At 39.0% G+C, this 25,607-nt stretch overlaps 1 long non-coding RNA gene across 2 annotated transcripts; it reads left to right on the top strand.

Moving 5' to 3' along the window:
• Positions 1 to 321: 321 nt before the first annotated feature.
• Positions 322 to 25,582, top strand: LOC129635961 (uncharacterized). 2 transcript variants are annotated; one of them, XR_008706563.1, is made up of 3 exons: positions 322 to 604; positions 1,475 to 1,570; positions 25,484 to 25,582. It is a non-coding gene; the product is annotated as an uncharacterized LOC129635961 (long non-coding RNA). The 2 variants fall into 2 exon arrangements; XR_008706562.1 differs by lacking the exon at positions 25,484 to 25,582 and adding an exon at positions 14,491 to 15,354.
• Positions 25,583 to 25,607: the final 25 nt, after the last annotated feature.

The following is a 25,607-nucleotide window of genomic DNA, read 5'->3' as shown; positions in this document are numbered from 1 at the left end:
TTTCTTCCACTGCCACTCCTGCATCGGCCACTCTGATCTTCTCTCTTATGTTCTGAACTGATTCAGGATTCAAGGCTTTTCATGTTTAGGGGGCCGCTGTTTATACTAACCCAGAATGCCTTTCCCCTCGGGATAAGCCTCCACCACCCCCACCCCTCCCCCACCCCCTCCCCCACCCCCACCCCCACCTCCACCCTCACCCCCCCCCCCACCCCTTCCCCACCCCCCGCCATCAGTCCACTGGGCTCAGAGGGATGAGCGCTGCTCCAGGCGGGCTGTGAGCTGCCGAGGAGGCGCCTGAGAATGACGTCACACACGGAAAGCAAAGGTGCCGGGTGCAAGCAGGACCAAATCTTGAAGGCATCATTTAAGGCTTTGACTCCAGGGTGCCCTAAAATGAGATCTACTCCTGGACTTCTGCTCACATAGCCAAAAACTCCCTTCTGCTTGCACTAGGTTGTGTTTGAGTTCCTGTATGTTCTGTTCCCTTCGCCTAGAATGTGTTTCCCTTCTCTCTCCATAAGATTGGCTCCTGTCCCCCTTTTAGATTTCAGTTTGGACGCCACCTCCTCCGAGATGCCGTTCCTGGACATCCTTCTTGAAGGTAATCACATTCAGATGTGTTTTTCCATTTCTTAGCCCTCTGGGTTTTTTGTTTGTTTCCTCATCACAGGTAACACAACTTGCACCATTTATTTGTATATTTACTTCCTTTCAAATGATTTCTCCCATTTGAGGAAAGGCAAGGGATAAGGTCGTCTCAGGCTGCATTGCACCCATGGGGCCTGGGATGTCACCTGATCATAGTAGCCATCCACTGTTTATTAAATAAATGAATATGTCTTTTTTTTCCTAGTTACACTGAGTCTTGAATACTGAAATATCTATATTGATTAAGAGAGGAAAAACCATGAGCTGACACATAATTTTTCGGCCTGGAAACTATTTTACTAGATTAAAAAGTCCTTGAGGGGTGTTTTATTGCATTTTCGGCTCACCCCAAATATCTCACATAGGCCCTTACCTACAGCTTACCTATAGATCACAAGTATGTGATCTTTTTTGCTCCTAATTATAATGCCAATTAAATCAGCAAAGAAGCCAGCAGTGCTGAACTCCTCCTTTCAGAAGCTACTGTGAGACTCCAATAGGGCCAGGCAGACATCAGGGAGGAAAATTTTCTGGGGAAGTGGATGAGAGCACTGTAAATATTTACTGAATGAATCATATGTCTCTGTAGATAAACAAATTCCCAAAAGGAAGAGACAGAGAGAGACAAAGACAGAAAGAGAGAGAGAAATCTGAAACTCAGTCATTAGGCCAGATGAATAGAGCTTATCGACAACCACACCATAAGCTCTGATGTCAGTTCTGTTTCTGACACTTGAAGTTTCTAGGTCCCATGAGTAAACTTTAAATAATCTATGAGAACGTTTCTTGGCCCCCATCTCCACTTCCTCCTGCTCTCCTCCAGATCCTAATGAGGCTGGTCGTGAAGCTGGATCAGTGGGAGAAGGAGGATCAAGTACTGTCATGCTGGGACCATGAGATCTAAGTCAGAACATAAAATGTGAGTCATCTGTGTCTTGGCTGAGTTATGTAATCTACCAAGAGTCTGTTTCCTCTCATCTGTAAAATAAGAATTAATAATAACACCCACTCAATGTGCCTCATGAACTGTTTCTATACATTGAATAAGTACTTTAGTAAAATTACTTTGTAGGTTGTATAAATATTATCAAAATTCAGTTACAAAACATAATCTATTATTTTTACAAGTATTGGTACAAATCAATTGGTACTCAGAGTTTTAGAGTTTCCTGATTACTTACATTTACCACAAAGATGAAATCTCTGTAATGATATAGTTTTTTATGGACTCCTAAGAGCTGTTGAAAAAATATACCTATGACCCAACCACTTGTGATGAAACACTCTCAGAAGTGAGCTCCAGATATTCCCTAAACCTAAAGAAAAGCTTCAGCCGCATTATTTGTTTGTTTTGGTAGTAATAATAGGATATATGGAATCTAGAAAAAATGGTATTGATGAACCTATTTGCAGGACAGGAATAGAGGGACATAGAGAATGGACTTGTGGGCACAGAGGTTGGGGACCAATTGAGAGAGTTGAACTGACATCTATACACTGCCATGTGTGAAACAGATAACTAGTGAGGACCTGCTGTATAGCACAGGGAGCTCAGCCTGGTGCTCTGTGATGGCCTAGAAGGTGCAATGATGTTGGTGGGAGGCAGGCTCACGCGGGAAGGGATATATGTATACACATTGCTGATTCTCATTGTTGTACAGCAGAAACTAACACAACATTGTAAAATAATTATATTCCAATTTTAAAAAAGCACTGTATAATAACAATGTAAACTAGTAATCCTAGTGAAGCACCAAGGAGTACTTTTGTTCTGCTGCTAGGTTTTAAGTTTCTACATCCTTGCTTTCAAGTTACTTAAGAGATCCAACATCTCCTTCTTATGAAAAATTAGGTCCTTAGACCCTTGCTGAGAGCCATAGGTCATTTTATATCCATGTTCCAAGGGTCTGAAATAGCTTTTTCTAAGCATAAAAGAGAATTCTTCTTAAAAATAAATCCTTGAAAATGCTCATGTCATTCCCCTTTGGGTCACATCTCAGTAGCCAGGCCAAGGAAGACATCTGATTAAAGTTGCATTGAAGGCAAAGCCCAGAATTATTTTAATAAAATTTTAGGGTTATCCTAAAGCTGTAAGGTCCGTCTCGTCAAGGCTATGGTTTTTCCAGTGGTCATGTATGGATGTGAGAGTTGGACTGTGAAGAAAGCTGAGCGCCAAAGAATTGATGCTTTTGAACTGTGGTGTTGGAGAAGACTCTTGAGAGTCCCTTGGACTGCAAGGAGATCCAACCAGTCCATCCTAAAAGAGATCAGTCCTGGGTGTTCATTGGAAGGACTGATGCTGAAGCTGAAACTCCAGTACTTTGGCCACCTCATAAGAGTTGACTCATTGGAAAAGACCCTGATGCTGGGAGGGACTGGGGGCAGGAGAAGAAGGGGACGACAGAGGATGAGATGGATGGATGGCATCACCAACTCGATGGACATGAGTTTGAGTGAACTCCGGGAGCTGGTGATGGACAGGGAGGCCTGGCGTGCTGTGATTCATGGGATCACAAAGAGTCGGACACGACTGAGCGACTGAACTGAACTGAACTGAAAGCTGTAAAAAAAGTTTTATGTTTTAACTGTAAAAAAAAGTCTCTAGTCTCTTAATTAGCTATTTTCTCTTGGTCATAAGAAACAAAAGCCTCATAAAATTTCATTCATTTATTCATTCATTTGTTCATTTATTTATTCAACCATTCATCATACATTTATTGATGTTACAGACAATATTTAAGCTTTAGGAATACAAAACTGAACAAGAAACATCCTTTGTGAAGGATGTTTTGACCCAGATACAACAACAAATAATCGTAATATAATGTTGTCAGAGCTTTAATAAAGATATGTATAAAGAGGTAAGGAAGCTCAGAAGAAAGAGTGACAATTTTTTTCTGCAGAAGTTGGGAGAGATTTCACAAAGTGGTAAAATGAGATTGGTATTCACAGCAATTAGGGATAGGGAGAAAATCATTCATTATAAATTAAATAACTAAATAATTTAATATAGAGAAAGGATTTAGAGCACCGATTGGTACAGAGTACTGTTGAGATATTAGCTGATGTTAGTATTACCTTCACCATCATCATTATCTAGACAATATTGGTTGTCAGCTCCAGTTTCTCTTGCATGCATGGTCAGTTGCCTCAGTCATGTCTGGCCCTCCAGGCTCCTCTGTCCATGGGATTCTCCAGGCAAGAATACTGGAGTGGGTTGCCATGCCCTCCTCCAGAGGATCATCCCAACCCAGGGATCGAACCCAGTTCTGCCACATCTCCTGCCTTGCAGGCAGATTCTTTACCAACTGAGCCATCTGGGAAGCCCCCAATTTCTTTTAGGTGCGATTATCTCTCAGCACTGTCATCGTCAATAGGTTCAAGTTCCAAAGGTTCTATTTAATAAAAATCTAGCAACATGCTCATCTAGAGCATGGATAATAATCACCTAGCCTACTCCAGTCTAACATGAAGTATCTTTCTTTATCCAGCTAAAAGCACTGGGTCATAAATACAAACTTTGTAATAAAGGAAGGGAAGAGATAGAAGAGATTGCGGTCAAAGCTCTGTATTTAATTTACAAACAAAGGCATTGGAGAATAGAAGGGAAAGGTTAGGGGACTCACGTTCCTTTAGAACAAAGTCAATGGGCTTAAGAGTTTCATCCCAGGACACTGACTAGCACCAGCAATGAAATAAGAGATATTGGCTATTGATTAGTCAGTATAGACTAAGCTCTGCTGAAAAACCAACAAGGATGATCTCTCAGTGAGTTAACACACAGCAAGTCTGCCATGAGTCTAGAGTCTCTTCAGGACAGCTCCCTTCAAGTGGTGATTTGGGGACCCAGTCTAATTCCCCCTTAAAGCTCTGCCATCTGGAACACATAGCTCCCAGGTCACCACGATAAGAAACAAAGAACCAGAGAGTCACACACCTGTTAATAAATGCTTTGACCTAGAAGTGACTCACATCAGTTCTGCTTCTACTCACAACTCATTCACCATAACTAATCACAGGACCGTATTTAACAATCTGCTGCTGCTGCTGCTGCTGCTAAGTCGTTTCAGTCATGTCCAACTCTTAGCGATCCCATGGACTGCAGCCTACCAGGCTCCTCCATCCATGGAATTTTCCAGGCAAGAGTACTGGAGTGGGTTGCCTTGCCTTCTCCGTTAACAATCTGAGTATTAGAGAATTTGCAGAAGTACATGGGTATTTGGAGAGTGATGTTTCTGTACAATTGGTCACAATGGCTCAGCTATCAGTTCAGTTCAGTTCATTTCAGTCACTCAGTCATGTCTGCGACCCCATGAACTGCAGCATGCCCGGCCTCCTTGTCCATCACCAACTCCTGGAGTTCACCCAAACCAATGTCCTTTGAGTCGGTGATGCCATCCAATCATCTCATCCTCTGTTGTCCCCTTCTCCTCCTGCCCGCAATCTTTCCCAGCATCAGGGTCTTTTCAAATGAGTCAGCTCTTCATATCAGGTGGCCAAAGTACTGGAGTTTCAGCTTCAACATTTGTCCTTCCAATGAAAACCCAGGACTGATCTCCTTTAGGATGGAGTGGTTGGATCTTTTTGCAGTCCAGGGGACTCTCAAGAGTCTTCTCCAGCACCATAGTTCAAAAGCATCAATTCTTTGGCACTCAGCTTTCTTCACAGTCCAACTCTCATATCCATGCATGACCACTGGAAAAACCACAGCCTTGACTAGATAGACCTTTGTTGACAAAGTAATGTCTCTGCTTTTTAATATGCTGTCTAGGTTGGTCAAAACTTTCCTTCTAAGGAGTAAGCGTCTTTTAATTTCATGGCTGCAATCACCATCTGCAGTGATTTTGGAGCCCAAAAAAATAAAGTTCGCCGCTGTTTCCACTGTTTCCCCATCTATTTGCCATGAAGTGATGGGAGCAGATACCATAATCTTAGGCTCAGCTATACTATAATGTAATTTTTATTTTTTTCAAATGTAGTGATTGGGAAGAATGCTGTTGCTATTTTTCCCCATATGAATAGTTTTCTACTATTTAAATTCACTCTTCTCAGTAAACTGAAAAAAAAAATAGATTTAAAAAAGAAAAATTGTGCTCCCTAAGACTTAGTATCACTGCTGACAATAATAATAAGTATTGAATAAATAGATAAATACATAAAAGACTCTTTAGATAAAGCCAGTGTAGATTATCCATGTTGTTGCCGGAACTGTATCCAAAAGTAAGCTGCCAGAGCTTTATTCTGGTGATTAAGTTGATTTCATTATTAGAAACGTAGAAAAAGTCATTTTATAGTTTGAGGAAATACCTGAGGGAACAGTTCATTTCAGTCCCTCAGTCATATCTGAGTCTTTGTGACCCCATGGACTGCAGCACGCCAGGCTTCCCTGTCCATCACCAACCCTCCTGGAGCTTACCCAAACTCATGTCCATCAGGTTGGTGATGCCATCCAACCATCTCATCCTCTATAATCCCCTTCTCCTCCTACCTTCAATCTTTCCCAACATTGGGGTCTTTTCAAAAGAGTCATTTCTTCCCATCATTTGGTGGCCAAAGTATTGGAATTTCAGCTTCAGCATCAGTCCTTCCAATGAATATTCAGGACTGATTTCCTTTAGGATGGACTGGTTGGATCTCCTTGCAGTCCAAGGGACTCTCAAGAGTCTTCTCCAACAACACAGTTCAAAAGCATCAATTCTTCGGCACTCAGCTTCCTTTATAGTCCAACTCTCACATCCATACATGACTACTGGAATAACCATAGCTTTGACTAGATGGACCTTTGTTGACAAAGTAATGTCTTTGCTTTTTAATATGCTGTCTAGGTTTGTCATAGCTTTTCTTCCAAGGAGCAAGCATTTTTTAATTTCATGGATGCAGTCACCATATGCAGTGACTTTGGAGCCCCTCAAAATAAAGTCTGTCACTGTTTCCATTGTTTCCTCATCTATTTGCCATGAAGTAATGGGACCAGAAGCCTTGATCTTAGTTTTTTCAGTTGAGTTTTAAGCCAGCTTTTTCACTCTACTCTTTCATTTTCATCAAGACACTCTCCAGTTCCTCTTCACTTTCTTCCATAAGGGTGGTGTCATCTGCATATCTGAGGTTATTGATATTTCTCCCAGCAATCTTGATTCCAGCTTGTGCTTCATCCAGTCTGGCATTTCGAATGGTGTACTCTGCATAGAAGTTAAATAAGCAGGGTGACAATATACAGCCTTGACGTACTCCTTTCCCAATTTGGAACCAGTCTGTTGTTCCATGTCCAGTTCTAACTGTTGCTTCTTGACCTGAGGGAACAGTAGACAAGTTGACTCAAGTCTTGCACTGTTTACAAAAGAAGCCAGCACTACATGTGTCTACAGTACACATTTACCTAACCCATCCCTTGCCATTTTATCTACACAAAGGCTTTCCTTTCTCTTTCTTAGTATCTCATTAAAGTCTTCTTGCTGCCCTCAAGATGTTTTATAAGGGGAAAAAAGTGAAGCTTACATTATTTTTTCTATATATCACTCTGCTTGTGTAAAATTTTAATTCATATTAAAGGAAAATATTTAATTCAGCTGTTCTTAAGATAAAAACAGCAATCTTCCACTTCAAATATTTTCTTTGTCAAAATATTCTTTGTATATTTTGTTGTCATATAGTTTCTTATTTCTCCACTGGAGAAAAACTTGAGAGCCACTGTTCTCTATGTCTTTACCTTCTCTGTGTTTCAGACCTTGTAAATGATGTCATTGTGTGTACTTGTGCCTTTACAACCTTTAAAAAGCGTGTCACAGAAAAGCAATCTGGTTAATTCTCAAAAAAGCACATACAACCTGGCCAAGCACAACACCAGGTATATAATATTTATTCAAATATGTCCAAGTTCTAATTCTCCAAATGAGACAGGCTGGGCCCTGGGACCCTTTGCTGCAGTGCTGCAATGCTTGCACCTGGAATGAACCCTTCCTCAAGCAACAAAATATAAAGAAACTGTATGGGACTAAACATAACCGCATGCATGCACAGTTAGGGCAAAATTATGGACAAAAGATAAAAACAGACCAACTGCCACTTTTGAGAAGCCTGGAGCAAAAACAGGGTGTTGAGAGCATAAGCAGGGTACTGAACATGCCCCCTGCACTCAACACCACCAGAGGGGTGGGCAAACCCACCTAAGCCACCCCACCAGCCGACCCCTGCACACACTCCTACTCTCACCGCATTTAAGGAACAAACTCACCCCACCTCAGGGACTGAGCAAGCAAGGGAATCTGCTGTTTGTTCTCACTCTCCCCCGCTGCAGCAGGGACCCCAGTAAAGCCTTGCCTGAATTTCCTGTCTGGCCTGTAGTCGATTTCTATTAATTGGAGAAGACCAAGAACCCTGGTCAGTATCACAAGCCCTCCAGAAATGATACCCAACCAGAGATTCTGAAAAATCATGATTGATGTAAATGAAGTGCATTCATTATTCTTATCCATAATTCATCAATTTTAATGCCCAGATGGGTCACCATCATCTGCATAAAAACTACAATTGATTTAAGTCCTAATGGAAATACACATACATATTGATTTCAAAATTCCATCAAAGCATTCCTCTTAGAAACATAATCAATACATGCTGTTGGTGAACAGCTCCCTTCAATAAAATCAGTATGTCACAGTTAATTCAGGTCTTGAAATCCTCTTCCCAACAGTAATAGTGAAATCTTGATAATTCATAATTCTCCATAGGCAGTGTCCTCTAGATGAGTAGTCATAGACTAGTGTACAGTGGTCAAGCATGAGGCATGCTTTAGTGTGTTTGCTGAAAACAGTGAAGTATTGACATTTTAAATTATTTTCTTTTTTAAAATGTGATACAGGGTGAACTCAAGCATATTCTGTGTCTTTCTCATTCATTTACTTTGAATATATGAGAACTGTGTATAACCACAACTTACCCTGACTAGCAGTCCACAGTTTACCACTATGTCAGTAAGTGTTAATAGAGGTAGCAGTTATACACTATGATGTGTGAAAAAATACTGAGAATTCCTTTAACATCTGGATATTTCCAAGGGAATCTATCACATATGTGAATGTCAAAGATATTTCAACAGAGAAAAGATTGGGAATGATTGCTCCGGGTGAGACTTGGTGAACATTCCTGAAACTCATTTTCTTACTACATTTGGTCTAAAGCAAATATAATTTTTCTTTTGGTTGTGATTCTGTGGTATAAACTTTCCATATTCAGACACTCAATTCATATCTAAAATCAAGTTGATAACTCAGTAGTGTTTCTCTCTCCTCTACTGAAACCATTTTTTAAATAATTTATTTCAGTAAAGAATATCCCACTCATCCCCTTGAAACTAAGTAACTCTGCTCGCTACCAACAACTCAAACATTTGCATCCACTTTAAAGAGCAAACAGGAATTGTCCACAAGCTGATCATGTATCCTGTGACCCGTCCCTCACCTGCCCTTTAAAAATGCTTTGCTGAAACCCTTCGGGGAGCTTGAGGCTTTTCAGGGCATGAGCCACCTCATCTCCTTGCATAGCCCTGCAATAAACCTTTCCCTGCTCCAAAAACAAACAAAACAAACAGAACAGAAAAAGAAACAGCATCTCAATTCAGATACATCAATTGAATGACTTTAAGAAATAGTATCCCATGAAACTGGAGCCTATTATACAGAGTGAAGTAAGCCAGAAAGAAAAACACCGATACAGTATACTAACGCATATATATGGAATTTAGAAAGATGGTAACAATAACCCTGTGTACGAGACAGCAAAAGAGACACTGATGTATAGAACAATCTTATGGACTCTGTGGGAGAGGGAGAGGGTGGGAAGATTTGGGAGAATGGCATTGAAACATGTAAAATATCATGTATGAAATGAGTTGCCAGTCCAGGTTCGATGCACGATACTGGATGCTTGGGGCTGATGCACTGGGACGACCCAGAGGGATGGAATGGGGAGGGAGGAGGGAGGAGGGTTCAGGATGGGGAACACATGTAAACCTGTGGCGGATTCATTTTGATATTTGGCAAATCTAATACAGTTATGTAAAGTTTAAAAATAAAATAAAATTAAAAAAAAAAAAAAAAAAAGAAATAGTATCCCAATGCTCATTTATGAGCATTGGATGACTGTTATGTCATCCAACTGAAACCACAGAGACACTGTGAAAATGACTGGCATAAATAACCCATGTTTTTATGATGATGACATTCTTGTGCAGAAGTTCTAGGAATTCAGTGAGTTTGTCTTTTTAAAAAATCTCACAATGAGAGCATCCTTAAACCAACAATAAACTCTCAAAGATATTATGCAAGATCCCTTAGCAAGCTCCTGTAACTGACAAATGTAGTTTGGCCATATACTTAAAATACTGTTCTCTATTTGTTCATAGCAGCATACTTCCAGTCCACAGTCCAAGAAAATGGACAATTTAATATGAAATATATGACCTGCAACTGATGTACATTTCTCTAAAGAGCCCCAAACTGCTTTCAAACAATGAGTCTGTGTATATTTAGGCAGTTTTAAGCTGTCCTCAAGCGAAAAAGACTCTAGTTGTAAACAAGTATTTTATAGATGGTGTTTAAATAAGTCAGTTGAAGAATAAAAAGAATTTCCATCACATCTGAAACTACTTATATCTCCTATTCAATAAACAAAAGACACATAAACCAATGTAAAATTTATTTGAGTTGAAATAAAGAACATTTCCAAGGAGTATTCATCCAGAGTGAATATTTATAGAAAAGTTCTATTCCTCAAAAAATATATGCGTTTATATTGCCAAACTTGGCCATAATCCTTAAGTTGAAGGCTATTTTGTGAAAGTTTTCTAACAACTTTTCTTGAGACAAAAATATTGGCTTACAAAAAAATGCCCAAGGATTATGAAAAATCACTTTAGAAAAGTTACTAAAGACGTTAAATGAAAAATTTACCCCAAATCCTTTTCCTCTGACAAATTATATTCTTAAATCATCTTTGTGAGTTTTCAACATGTTTTCACAGTAGAAAAATGTCTCTGTTTTTCTGCCCATAACATCCACAAGTTATAACAGCTTATTTGTATTTTACGACCATTCAAAACTTAAATAGAATTTAATTGCAGTCAAACGTAAGGAAACAGGTAATAATTTAGAAGAATGAATAACAAATGCAATTTATAGAATTATTGATATTAATATTTTTATTACCACTATGATGACTGTGCCATAAGGCTTCACACAGAGCGGCCATCCAAGCACTGGTCTTGAAGATGCAGGACAACAGAGGATAGAATAGATATTTTGACATTACTTGGCAAGCAGTTTTATGTAGTCTTTCTCTCTGGGCCTTTGCACCACCTAGAATACCCCTCCCAGTCTGCTGTTTCCAGGAATATTGACAGTCAAGTTCTCTTATCCATATAATCTCCAGAATTGGGTGTGAAACTCCTTATGTGATTCATTGCAGCCCTCATCGTGATGAAATGTAATTTCCTCTTCGCTTGTCAGTATATCCCACTAGCTGAAAGGTTCTTGATGTCAATGACCGCATGTTATTGTGGTCAGTTATTATGTATTTAATGGTCCTGTCACCTAAAAAGTCCTCAATAAATAATTGTCAATTACTGCTAAATTGATGACTCCAAAAATCCAATATAAGGCATGGTGCTTGAAAATCATATAAACAATTTGTTTTAGTATCAGGAACACATACTTTTTACCTGAAAATGATAGTTCTGCCACCACATCCAATTTAGATGCTGGGCTAAGGGATTGGAGAAAACAATATTACTTTGAGGCTATTCTCCCTTAAACAAGCTGTATAATAGTTCCCATGAAATATTCTTTTAAACCTCATTTTTCTATACAGCCTTAGTTGAAAATGATCATAACCTAAAATTATGGTGCCTGTTCTTCCACTGTAAATTTGTTGTTGTTTAGTTGCTAAGTCATATCCTACACTTTTGCAACCCATGGACTGTAGCCTGCCAGGCTCCTTTGTCCATGGGATTTCCCAGGCAAGAATACTGGAGTGGGTTGCCATTTCCTTCTCCAGGGGGTCTTCCCATCCAGGGATCAAACCCACATCTCCTGCATTGGTAGGCAGATTCTTTACTGCTGAGCCACCAGGGAAGCTCTACTCTTAACATGTGATCTAACAATTGCACTCCTTGGTATTAACTCAAGGAGTTGATAACTTTTGTCCACACAAAAACCTGCACACAGATGTTTACAGAAGCTTTATTCATAATTGCCAAAACTTAGAAACAGCCAAGATGTCCTTCAGTAAGTAAACTGGTACATCCACACAGTAGATATTATTCAGTGCTAAAAACAAATGAGCTATCAAGCCATGAAAAGACATAAAGGAAACGTAAATGCATATTACTAAGTGAAAGGAGCCAATCTGAAAAAGGCTACATACATATTACATGATTCCCACCATGTGAGTTGTAGTCCATGAAGTCGCAAAGAGTTGGACACGACTGAGCAACTGACACTTTGACTCTCATTATATGACATTCAGGAAAAGGCAAACCTCTGGAGACAGTAAAAAGATCAGTGGTTTCCAAGGATTTTGAGGAGCAGGGAGGAGGAAGAGGGATAAATAGGTGAAGCACAGGGGATTTTTAGAGCAATGAAAATAATCTCTTTTGTGCAATATTCTGAATGATGCTATAATAAAGGATACTAGTCATTATATATTGTCCAAACCCTCAGAATGTATAACACCAAGAGTGAAGCCTAATGTAAAGTATGGATTTGGGGTGATTATGATGTATAGATATAGGTTCATCAACTGTAACACAGTACAAACCTATAGCTGCCCCCGCCCTCTGGTGGGGGATGTTGATAGTAGGGGGAGGCTACGCATGCATGGGGGCAGAGGAAATCTCTGTGTGTTCTTAATTTTCTTGTGAGCCTAAAACTGTTCTTAAAAATTGTTTTTATTTTTTTAAATGGGAGAGGGAACTCATAAGGGTTTTTATTTATAAGCATGAAGATAAAAGGTAGCTTAAAGTTCATGAAGTCCAAACTCTTCATTCTAAAGCCAAGGAAGGGGAGATCCAGGAAGAGTAAGAGGCTTGTCCAAGGTGAGAAAAGATTCCAACATTAGAAAACTTTTCCGAGCAAAGTATTGCTCTCATTTTTCCAAAGGAAAAATTAAAGCATTATCTGTAAAATTATGTGTTCAGGGACAGGCAAAGAAGCCCAGTTTGACATCATTTTGCATAGATATATACAGATTAAGTAACTTTCTGAATATTTTGTAGCAAAAATAAATTTACCCAGAACTGTCTGGGTAACTGGAGACTTGTGATTTTTTTTTCCTGAATCATCTAAATGATTGCCGTAACTCTCTGTTTCACTTTAATACATGGACACCAGTATACAGTATGAACGAAAAATGCTATACCTTTTAGACAGACACCTCTATCTTTAGAACCTAGATTCCCTGGTGGCTCAGACGGTAAAGAGTCTGCCTATGATGTGGGAGACCCGGTTTCAATCCCTGGGTTGGGAAGATGCCCTGGAGAAGGAAATGGCAACCCACTCCAGTACTCTTGCCTGGAAAATCCCATGGACGGAGGAGCCTGGTAGGCTACAGTCCATGGGGTCGCAAAGAGTTGGACACGACTGAGCGACTTCACTTCAATGTTCGATGTGAAGTCTCCAAAATCTAATCAGGTGGTTGATTAGGGCCAAAAAGGAACATATTCAAATGCAGAAGACCCATCAGCAAACTAAACCCAGAAAACCTATGAAACTTGTGACTTGACTCTGAAGGGCAGTTCTGACCTGCTGAGCTAATAGCTTGCAGTCAGCTCACTTGCCTGTTCTTATTATCTTAACACATCAGGAAATTTCCCAAAATTGCCGTACAGGTCATTTATTCATTCTGTCACATTTACCAAGAAATAGCAAGCCTATAAAGAGACCAAGAGAAAATCTCGTCCATCTACCATCCATCATCTCCCCCAACGTCCAGAATAGATTACACTCTCTTATTTTTCATGTCGTTTAATAACAGTCTTTAAATAGTAAAGAGCAGCATTCAGCCATCTGCAGGATGGTGGGAATGCTTTGCCTCTGACCTTTCGGTCAGTCCATTTTAATAATAAAGGTCATAGATGTTTAGTGTCTCTTAACCCTTTAATTAATTAAAAGTAAATGCCTTGAGGGCTTTTATTCATTTTCATTTTAGTCCTCAAACATTTCAAGCCTGCAGACCAGAATATCCCTACTACCAAGATTGAACATGTCAACTTTTATCATATTCGCTTCAACTACTACTCTTATTTTCTCTTCTGCAGAAGCAGACACCATTGTAAATTCTATACAGGACTTTCCTGGTGATCCAGTGGTTAAGAATCTGCCTTCCCAATGCAGGGTACATGGGTTTTATCCCTGGTCTGGGAAGATTCCACATGCTATGGGGCAACTAAGCCCAAAAGCCACAACTACTGAAGCCCACACACCCTAGAACCCATGCTCTGCAACAAGAGAAGCCGCCACAATGAGAAGCCTGTGCACCACAACTAGAGAAAGCCCCACATGCAGCAAGAAAGACCCAGAGCAGCCAAAACTAAATACATAATTTTAAAAAAAATATAACAAAATCTATGCATATCATCCCCATGAATGAGGAGAAGGAGAGAAATTAGAAGAGATGGAGCTGGAGAAGAAAAAAAGGAGGACTAGGAGGAGATGGTAAGAAAAGAAGAAGTGTTTTAATTATTTCCTGATGTATAATATTACAATGAGCATATATTAATTTTGCAACAGGAAAAAATAATTTTGAAAGGAGAAATTAAAACTACAATATTGTCTTCTTATTTTCAAGAAGTACAGATGAAAATATTCTGGAAAGATCATTTTCTACCACAGTTTGAAAAAGAATGTGTGTGCTTTGGGACCTGGTTTCTTCTACCTGAGAAGGACATGTACAGAAGCATGACTGCTCCTGCCATCCCTGAACACGTGTCATTCCTCCAACGTGGTGCCTGGTAGACCAGCACTCCCTTCCATCCTCTCAACGTCTGGGGGAGTGAATTTCTGGCTTCATCCTTAGAGAGCGCACCATCGACGAGTACTGCCTAGCTAAAATTTGTTACAGGCCACTGTTCCTGTGATTAGGAAAGTAAGAGGCCATTGGCAACAATGGTGAGGGCAGTTTTTAGAAATTAGTGGGGAGGAGAGATGGTCTTGTCAACAGATGGGGTTGGATCAATCAGATACTCATAAGCAAAAATAAGTAAGAAGAACCTTGGCCTCAATTCAAAATAGCTCATAGATCTAAACATGAAATGCAAAATCATAGAACTTTTAGATAAAAACATAAGAGAAAAACTTCATGACATGGAGTTAGGAGGAGAGTTTTTAGGTATGACACTAAAGACATGATCCCTAAGAAAATAAAATCCACAAATTGAACTTCATCAAAATTAAAATTTTTGCTCTGATGAAAGCACAAGCCACAGACTGGGAGAGGATACTTGCAAATTATATACCTCACAGTGGGCTTGTATTCAAAATTTATAAAGAAATCTCTAAACTCAACAGTAAATAAACAATCCAATTAGATAATTGACAAAAGATGAACGAATATTTTACCAGGCGGTGTATGAATGGCAAGTAAGGATATGAAAAGATCCTCAATATCTTTAGCCATCAGGGAAATGGAAATTAAAGCTATAGGGAGATACCTCTACACACCTATTAGAATGACTGAAATAAAAAATATTAGTACCAACAACTCTTGCACTGTTTTTGCTACATTTTTATTTCTTTCTTTCTTTATTTTTGACTGTGCTGGGTCTTTGTTCCTGCGCACAGGCTTTCTCAAGTTGCCTTGAGCGGGGGCTACTCTCTAGTTGAAGTACTCAGGCTTCTCATTGCAGTGGTTTCTCTTGTTTTAGAACATGGGCTTTAGGGTATGCTGGCTCAGTAGTTGTGGCACACAGGCTCAGTTACTGTGCAGCACACGGAATCCTCCCAGACAAGGGATCGAACCTGTGTCCCTTGCATGGCAAGGTGGACTCTTAACCACTGGACTACGAGGGATGCCTCTATTTTTGTTACTTCTTGTAAGCCTTAAACTGTTTCAAAATACAAAGTTGTTTTATAAAAAGTGGTGAGACTGATGAGTTGATCAGGGAAAGAAAGATGAGAAAGTGAAGTCAATGAAGGAAGATCATTCTGGAAAATATCTAACCAGCTATCTCTTTGGAAAATAGACCTGCAGAGTGGAATAACAGCAGGCAAACCCAGAAATAGGGAAGCAACAACCCAAACAGCAGAGTGTTCAAAAACATGAACCCATCTTCTTAAGGCTGACACTGACTCAAAACCTTAAAAGCTCTATGACCTTAAGAAACAAATATGTACCTCATCTGAAAAGACGAAAAACCATAGCATTCATTTTGAGAGATCTTTTTGCAAATAAAATGGAAAACATTGCACATATAACATGGTAAGCATTCAATCCATTTTAACTTTTTGTGTCATTATAATTCACCTAAATTTTACCTAAAATGGGCAATTCTTGAGGCATCTCAATTCTTTTATCTTCTCCTACTCCTTATTGTCAAAAACGTTCTCTCATTACCTTTCAAGCCCTGTTCCCAACTGCCTTCTCTGTATAGACTGCTCTTCTAAGTAATTTGCATGTTTTAATCATTTTTATTTTTAATTTAAGTATTTAAAATGTTTTTCTCAAATGCAATGATCTAAAATGGATCTTTTAAAAATAAGTGCATTTAGGTACTGATGAACCTACTTGCAGGGTAGGAATACGGGTTCAGACATAGGGAACAGACTTTAGACACAGTAGGGTAAGGAGAGTGGATTGAAAGAGTAGCATTGACATATACACACCACCATGTGTAAAGTAGATAGCTAGCAGAAACTGCTGTTTAGCACGGGGAGCTCAGCTCAGTGCTCTGTGATGACCTAGAAGGGTGGGATGGGGGGCCGGGGAGTGGGAGGGAAGCTCAAGAGGGAGGGGGTATAGCTGATTCATGGTGTTGTCCAGCAGAAACTAACATTGTAAAGCAATTATATTCCAATTAAAAAAATAAGTGCACTTAAAAAATAATTTTAAACAAATATTACCTTATTATATATCTGTGGATGAGTCCACATAAAACTGTTATATGTAGAAATATCAAATGATTATAAATGTAATAAAAGAAGAAATATTTACCTAAGATAATTATACTATGAGGAAACATTTGATAATTGTGTGCTGACTTTTTCTATAGAAGGTGAAATTATTTTCTTGATCCTTCAAGGAATCACTCTTCTTAATAACAAAGAGCCTGCCCTTTTTTTCCCCACAGCCCCACATCCTTAGGAACCATTAAGCATGATTTAAGTTGTCAGCAGATTAACTCAAACTTTTCACCAATAAATTATTCACATTTTTCCTCCACTAATCACTGATGGAATATGTAGGAAATGTGGACTGTATTCACATTTGATAGTCATTTTTATCAGAACACTGCAAGCACATGTTCTTAAACATTCATCACTGGACTACATTAAATTGGTAGCAGACAAAAGATACAAGAGGAGAATCATTATCTAAATTCCTGAAGTACAGAATGATGTGACTATGACCTTTAGTTAATATAATGCTTTACATACAGGAAAGTCTGACATATATGCCTTATGTTTTATAAATGTTTATTTTAAATCAACATTAAAAGCCATGAGTATGTAAGATGCTGAGTCACCCATATTTAAACTTTTTGATCTTTCGAGTGGGGAAGACCACGTTCCAGATGACAGGTGCACTGAAATATGCATACAATGTGAAAAAACACCAGTGCACTGTCGTGTTGTACTTTTCCTCATACCTTGTAGACCTTCTCCATTGCCACTTTGTCTGAAGCAGAAATAACTAGCTTTTCCAAAACATGGGCTGGTTTTATAAAATGACCTCTTGTCTCTTCAAAGAAGATTACCCATGATCTCCATTGACCTCAAAAAGGCTACCACAGAGCCACTCAAGCAGACCAGCTCTAGAGATTATTAAAAGGAGTTTGGATAAAGCCTTTTGTTTTCCTTCAGTGAATTCACTATCCTCCAAAGTTTGGAGCTTAGATGAGTAAGTCCAGGGGCTGATGCTAGTGTCTGGCAAGAAAACACAGAATAGTAAACAATGTTTAATGTCTAACTATCAGGCTATCTTGCAAATCAGATCACTTTCCAATATAATATGTAATGGTAACATGTGCATGCCCAGTCATGTGCGACTCTTTGCGACCCCATGGACTGTAGCCCACAAGGCTCCTCTGTCCATGGGATTTCCCAGGCAAGAATACTGGAGTGTGTTGCCATTTCCTCCTCCAGGGCATCTTCCCAACCCAGGGATTGAACCCGCATCTCCTGTGGATCTTGCATTGGCAGGCAGATTCTTTACCACTGCACCATCTGGGAAGCCTTTGCAATTTAAAAATGTGATATTGAACTCATAGAGCCTCATGTTTAAATAAAATGCTTTTTTCTTAACAAAAAGTTCACTTAAGACAAATTATTTTTAAAATATAAATACTTATTGATTCTCTTTATCAGTGACTGTTGTCCTACAGTCAGGCCTTTTTTTTTCATTCCAACCAATTTATTCTGAATAAGAGACTCATCAGTTAAACAGGGGGTCTCTCCTGCCCTGACTATGCTGATTGACCCATTTTCTTCTAACAGTTAGTCAAGGCACAAATACAGATGATGGTCTGGGTTTTGTTTTTTGCCTTATAAAAAAAAAACAAAACATTGCATACCCAGCTAGATAACCAAAAGAAATGTTAGATTTTCCTTCAAATCAGCTTGAGCTTTGTGTATTGCTCTTTTTGAAGGCATATTCAACAGGACTCATTAGCTCCCCAATTTCTGAGCAGTTCTACTGGAGATGACAACAAGGGTAAGCCTCAGACAGACTGAAGCGACTTAGCATGCACCCACGCATACATGTATATGTATGTGTGTGTGTGATTATATATATATATGTGATAAAATAATAAAAATAAATTTTAAAAAGTAAAAATAAAACAGGTATATTAATGCCCAGCAGTGGTAATGCCTCGCTAAACAAATCGCCGTCTGTCTCTGCACACATGACTCATATTCCTTCCTTCCTCTAGTGATCCAAGAAACATGTTTATTCTGTTCCTTCACATCTACATCTGGAAGCCTTATTAGCAGAAGTAAAAATAAATAGCTTAACTAAATATTTCAGTTTAGCAAATCTGTCTTCTCTTGCAAATCACACTTACTACCCAGCCCTCTGGAAATGCCCCATTGTTATTTGAAAAGCTTTGGCAATTCTGGAAATTTTAATTAGTTTTTTAAAAATTTTAAATATTCTTATTTTACATAAATACCTAATATCAAATCAGAGCAAAAATCTTAAGGAGTGGAAAACAGTGGTGTCAGGGATGCTGGCAAGTGCCTTGTCAATACCGCCTTGAGCTTACCACTTTGGTGCCTGTGGCCAGCGCCTGTGTTCCTTTCCCTATGGGCTTTTTCTAGCCACTATGCAGCAGGTCAACAATACCTAGGAATTAGCAGCCCTCTGCAGGAGCTCGCCACTGATGTGAAAGGGAATTAGTAAACACCCCAAATCCCTTACCCTGGAGGGGAGCAGATAACACTGAAGTGTGAGTTAGAGCTCCCAAAGACCCCCTAGTGGGATTGCACCAGTAGCCAATAGTGGTATCTAGCCAGACGATGTTCCTTTTTATTGGCTGTCTTCTCTCTTTGTCTTACTGCCCAGTTCTCCTACTGAGGTTTGCCTCATCTCCCAAATAAACTTTTTGCACTGCAGTCTTTTTCTAAGAATCTACTTCTGTGAAAGCTTAAATTAAGACAGTCAGTGAGATAAGAGGTTCTGAGTAGCAGATCCTCAGGCTGGGATTCTAGAACTGAATGACTCATAGCAAACAAACAATGAGGGCCTCATTACTGGTGGTGAGTAGAGTCGAAAACGATCTCAGATATGCTGTGGCAACCCAATTAAGAAGACACTCACCTAGGATGAACTGGGGCATGATACAAATGGAAGGGGATATATTGGTTGATGCAATTTTCTCCAGCATTTGGAAGATTCGAAGGTAACAGTAATTAAGAACGATGAAATTGGCTTCTTGTTGTTAAGTGCAATTGAAGCTCTGAAGGAAGAAAATGACAAGCAAATTCATGCTCCTACCAACTCAGCTGCTATATTCCTTTGCCTGAGGGCACTCTTGACCACTGAAGCCATTTTGCCCTTGTGTGCAGTAGGCTGAAAGTGCTGGGAGTTAATGACCCCCAGGAACAGTATTCAATCCAGGAACAACAGGAATTGGTGTATAAATAGCCCAGCTCCCTCACCTTTGGAAGATATGACTCGGAGATGCATGTTCTACAGTGGCTCCCAGAGTTTCCTCATTGGCATTAAATTCCAGTGGCTAACAGTGATAACTGGATGATAATATACTCCTTGATAGTTAACTTCCTTCCGTGTCTCACTCCCAGTTTGCTTTACATCCTACTTAAACTCCACTCCTGGGACTTTCCTGGTGGTCCAGAGGTTAAGAATCTGCATTTCAATCCAGGCAACTCAGATTTGATCCCTGATTGGTGAACAAAGATCCCACATGTTCAGTTCAGTTCAGTCGTTCAGTCGTGTCCGACTCTTTGTGACCCCATGAATTGCAGCACACCAGGCCTCCCTGTCCATCACCAACTCCCGGAGTTCACTCAGACTCAAGTCCATCGAGTCAGTGATGCCATCCAGCCATCTCATCCTCTGTCATCCCCTTCTCCTCCTGCCCCCAATCCCTCCCAGCATCAGAGCCTTTTCCAATGAGTCAGCTCTTCACATGAGGTGGCCAAAGTACTGGAGTTTCAGCTTTAGCATCATTCCTTCCCAAGAAATCCCAGGGCTGATCTCCTTCAGAATGGACTGGTTGAATCTCCTTGCAGTCCAAGGAACTCTTAAGAGTCTTCTCCAACACCACAGTTCAAAAGCATCAGTTCTTCGGTGCTCAGCCTTCTTCACAGTCCAACTCTCACATCCATACATGACCACAGGAAAAACCATAGCCTTGACTAGAATCTTTGTTGGCAAAGTAATGTCTCTGCTTTTGAATATGCTATCTAGGTTGGTCATAACTTTCCTTCCAAGGAGTAGGCGTCTTTTAATTTCATGGCTGCAGTCATGTTACAGGGCAGCTAAGGCGGAGCACCGCAACTGGAGAGGAGCCCATGTGCTGCAACGAAAGATCCCGTGTATTGCAACTAAGACCCAACACAGCCAAATAAGCTAATTAATTAATTAAAAAGAAAAGTCTAGTCCTGTCTCACGGTCTGCTTTGGAGGACACATTCCCCTCAACCCAGGAAAAAGTTAGATTAAAGGAGAAAAGTGAAAAAGTAAACCAAATATATAATATTCTCATGTTTAATGTTAGAAAAAACATTACACATAATTGGCATTGAGTATAATAATGGAGAATAAAAGATCCATCAGATGAATCTTGTGATTCCTATTTTAAATATGTAATTAGGTAATTCATTTAGACTTGTGATTTTAAATGGAAATATATAAAAGAATTGTGGACTTAATAACATTCAGAATAAGTGGTATATTTAGAATCCTAATGTTTCTAAATAAAATTTAATAGATTATAAGAGTAATTTAAATGCCTGGGAAGGTGTTTGTTCTGATAATGTAATTGCTTTTAAAAAATCAAATATGTCAAGTTTATATATAGTCCTTAAAATTAATTTTTTAAATAGACTAGATTATAAACAGAATAATTATAAGTTTAATTTTTAAATGAAGGAAAGAACTAGAATTTGGATTTGTAACTTTCACAAATTGAATATTAATTTTTAAAAATAAAAAAAGTATAAATTGTCTTGCTTTCAAGGACAACCAAAAGACTCACCCTTTCAGGAGGGGGATGCAGTGAACTCTTCTTTATAACCACTAAGGACTTTGTATCTTTATTTTAGGACTTTGTGTCTTAAAAGGGGTCAGTCTAGAAACCCCAAGTGCCCTTAATTACAAGTTCTTTCTCAATGATTTGCATTTTCAACCCTTTCACTGTCTTGTCTGAATTGCCTCTATCTACTGCCTGATTCTTTTTGGAATTATTTTCAGTCTTTCTCTCAGGATCACAATCTCAGAGATAGTCAAAGGAACTCCAAGAGAATTCTGCAACTATGATCCACAGTTACAAATAGCCATGCTAATGACATTCTCCAGAGAAGGCAATGGCATCCCACTCCAGTACTCTTGCCTGGAAAATCCCATGGATGGAGGAGCCTGGTGGGCTGCTGTCTATGGGTCGCACAGGGTCGGACATGACTGAAGCGACTTAGCAGCAGCAGTAGCAGTAATGACATTCTCTGCACCTCAACCATCCATGGTTACACCATACAGGATCTTTGTATTTTCTTTGCTGCTTTTCCTCCTCCTTAAAATAATCAGAATAATGACCTTGTCTATCTCTGTTGTCCCAATTAACTGAATTTTCAGTACACGAATTGAAAGTATCAATTCCTTTAAATATATAAAACTGCTTTATGTTCAGGATTTGTGGTGTACGGGGGGATTTTTTTGTTTGTTTTCTTTATTTTACTTTAATGCCTACCTAAAACCTTTTCTTACCTTGTTAGATGGAATCTTCACTTCAATAAATTTCCTAGAAAGTTTACAGGCCTTTGTCCAGGTCAATAAAACAAGGTGCTTCATTACCCTGTTTTTCTAAGTACTTCTGAATAGTAATGTTGTATTTGCTTTACATAATTGTCTTCTTAAAAAAAAAAAAAGTAAAATGCTTAAACTTTTAAAAATGTTGGATACTGTTCACTGCTATAAATCAGCTAGAAATTGGTGCTGAAAGACCCCCATATCCCATCTATCTATTTCACTACCACTCTTAGATAAAATGGAAGCAGCCGGCAGTCGAGAATTCCCCATCTGCCTCCCCGCAAATCCAAGCCCAAGTCCTGTGGCTGCCAACCTCATCTGGAATCTCCGTGTTGCTTGGAAATCATGTGCCTTAAACTGAGAAATTTTTCTTTCATGCTTTCCAGTTCCCAAATCTGATCCTACTCCTTAAGTCTCAGCACATGAGCCCACTTACTTCACCCAGAAAATAAAGGCCATCCCCAGTGGGCTGCCATCTCTGGGGTCGCAGAGTCGGACACGACTGAAGTGACTTAGCAGCAGCAGCAGCGTGTTTGCTTGCACAGACATTCAGCTGACAGGTCTTGAAGCACTAGGCAGCATGCTAGGAAGAATATACCTGGGAGAAAAGCTGAGATGCAGTATCCGCCTTCCAGAAATTCATTGCCTAGAAAAGAGGAGGATGTGAGAAAAAATAAATTTTAAAAAGATAGTAACTATAGCTGAATGAGATGAGACTGTAATTCACAAGACCAGCAGTTTTGTAAAAAGCAACTGGAAGTAAAACATTTAGTTACCGGGGGTTTTCCCCTGAATTCATTCTAACTACCTCCTAATTTCTAACAGGATCATTCTCCTATCTTCCTCCTAATCCCATTTAGAAAATGTAAATGTAAGACACATTCCAAATCATTTTTAAAATTCAAATCAGTCTAATAAATTATAACAGTGCTTAGACCATAGTTCCTAGAATAGTTCATTATTGAATTATTTGCAACACAGTGTGAATTAGCACAAAATAAATAGGGCTTTTTAAAAAACTAGTGAATCACAATGGCCTTAGGTTACCAATGACCATTTTTAGTGACAGGAATATATATGTGAACTGAAGATGGTCGTGAAGTGATAAACATAACCTTGAGCCAGGGTTCAAAAACTCTAAAATTGTGTTCTATCTTTGCTAATGACACAGACCATAACTTCATGCAATAAAACTTCATTTCAGTTCAGCCCTTTCTTTCTAGTCCAGTGGAAGTCCACTTCTACCACTAACTACCCTGTGATAGCGTGCAAGTCTCTTGAATACCAAAAGGATCACAACACCCTGCCTAACTCATGAAATACTATGGGAATCATATCACATAATAGATTCAAAAACATGTTTGAAAGTGTTTTTTCAATTCTACATAGAAGAAATGTATTATATTATTATTATTATTATTATTACTCATGTGTGCAACAGCCTAGAATAGTTTAATTAGAGGGGACTGATTTTGAAACTAAAATATTAAAAAAAAAAAAGATAGAGCCCAAGAAAAAGAAAAATAGACATTGAAATGTCATCTAATTATTGCTAGGCCGTCCCATGCAGTGATCTACAGATTCTTAGTAAGGAAAAGATTTGCTCTCATTTCCAAAATGGGGAACTAAGTGTTCTATATCAGTCTGGTTTATATTCATTTTAAGCAATACAACAAAATCAGACTCTAGTTTTTAATTTCTTCTTGAACTATTCCAAAAATACAGAGATATCCAGGTCACCATATAGTAATAATACGAGTATCAGCCATACTCTTCCAAATATCCTAAGCATTTACATTCCATTTTCCTTAAAAATAACTTCCATCAAACATGAAACATCACATTTTTCATCAAGTCTAAATCATTATTGAGTATAAAATACACCATTTTTAATATACACTACAAAACAAGTTTTTACTAAACTATGACCTGCCATAACACCTTCCAATTCCAGAGATTTTAAAATGAAAACAAAAAGTTTGTGTTAGAATCAATGGATATAATCAACAGTCTTATTATAAAAGAAATCCATATTTGTTGAAAAATTGCAAAAGGCTGTGTATTAGCAGACTGTGGTTGCAAGGAACAGAAAAACTAGATTAAATAAGAGTTTGCATAATGGGAAATCCAAAGAAAGGACAGAGGTTAGGGTTGGTTTAACTAGGGTCTGAAGTCTGTCTCAAGGGCAGTTTCTTTCCACCCCTCTGATCTGCCTTCCACAGTGTCATCCTTTCCGAAACAAACTTCTTTGATGGTATGGGTTTCAGGTGGCTCATCTGCACCCCATTCTACACTGGAGGCAGGGCTTCTATTCTGGCACTCCAAGCAAGAATTCTAAAATTAACCTGTACTGCTGAGACCATCTCAGTCACCTCACCTCCCCTGAGCTGTAACTGTTACTGGGAAAGTGCAAATATACATGAAAAGTACCCAGACAGCATGGGGAAGGGAGAAATACCCAACCAGAAAATCTGCCTATTACCAGGAAGAAAAAAAAAAAAAAACGAAGAAGAAGCAGGGGAATTTCTTGAAAGCTGTAATGGTTAGTTTTATGTGTCAACTTGGCTCTGATGCCCAGTTACTTGGCCAAACCCTAGTCTAGATGCTGCTGTGAGGGTATTTTTAAGATGTGACTAAAGTAGATTACCCTCCATAATATGAGTGAGCCTCAGAAATGACTGAGGTTTTCCAAAGGAAAGGAATTTCCAAACAGCAACTTTACCTGTGTCTTCAGCCTCCTGGCTTCCCCTACACATTTTGGACTTGCCAGATCCTATAATTATGCTACAATTATGGGAGCCAATTCCTTAATCTCTCTCTCTGCCCCACCCCACCCTGCCCACGCAGGATTACCATTTTTAAATATTTTCTCCAACTTTATTTTTTACTTTTCCTTGCATAGAAACATATGGAAACATTTTACTCAAACGACATCATACCGGATGTATAAAGTTCCGAATCTTGCTTTTGTCACTTTATTTGTCAAAATGGTCATTTTTCCATGTCCTTACATATGTTAATGTGACTTTTCTTAGCAGTTACCAAATAATCCATCATGTAACTAAACTATAATCTATTTAGCTGTATGATTGTCTCTGGGGTTTTTAATGATTTCATTTTATTCTTTAAATACACAGACTTCCCTCCTGATGTGCAAAACCAGCTAGGAGCCACCTCTGGAATCTGAGGCCTTCAGAGGTCAGGAGCAAAAGTGTTACACTTGGCAGGTATACACCTCTCTCCTGACTCATCAAGTTTTGT

Source organism: Bubalus kerabau, chromosome 21, assembly GCF_029407905.1.
Source record: "Bubalus kerabau isolate K-KA32 ecotype Philippines breed swamp buffalo chromosome 21, PCC_UOA_SB_1v2, whole genome shotgun sequence".
Lineage (NCBI taxonomy): Eukaryota > Metazoa > Chordata > Mammalia > Artiodactyla > Bovidae > Bubalus > Bubalus kerabau.
Note: the sequence above shows the minus strand (reverse complement) of the source record. Positions and strands in the feature narration are given on the sequence as shown.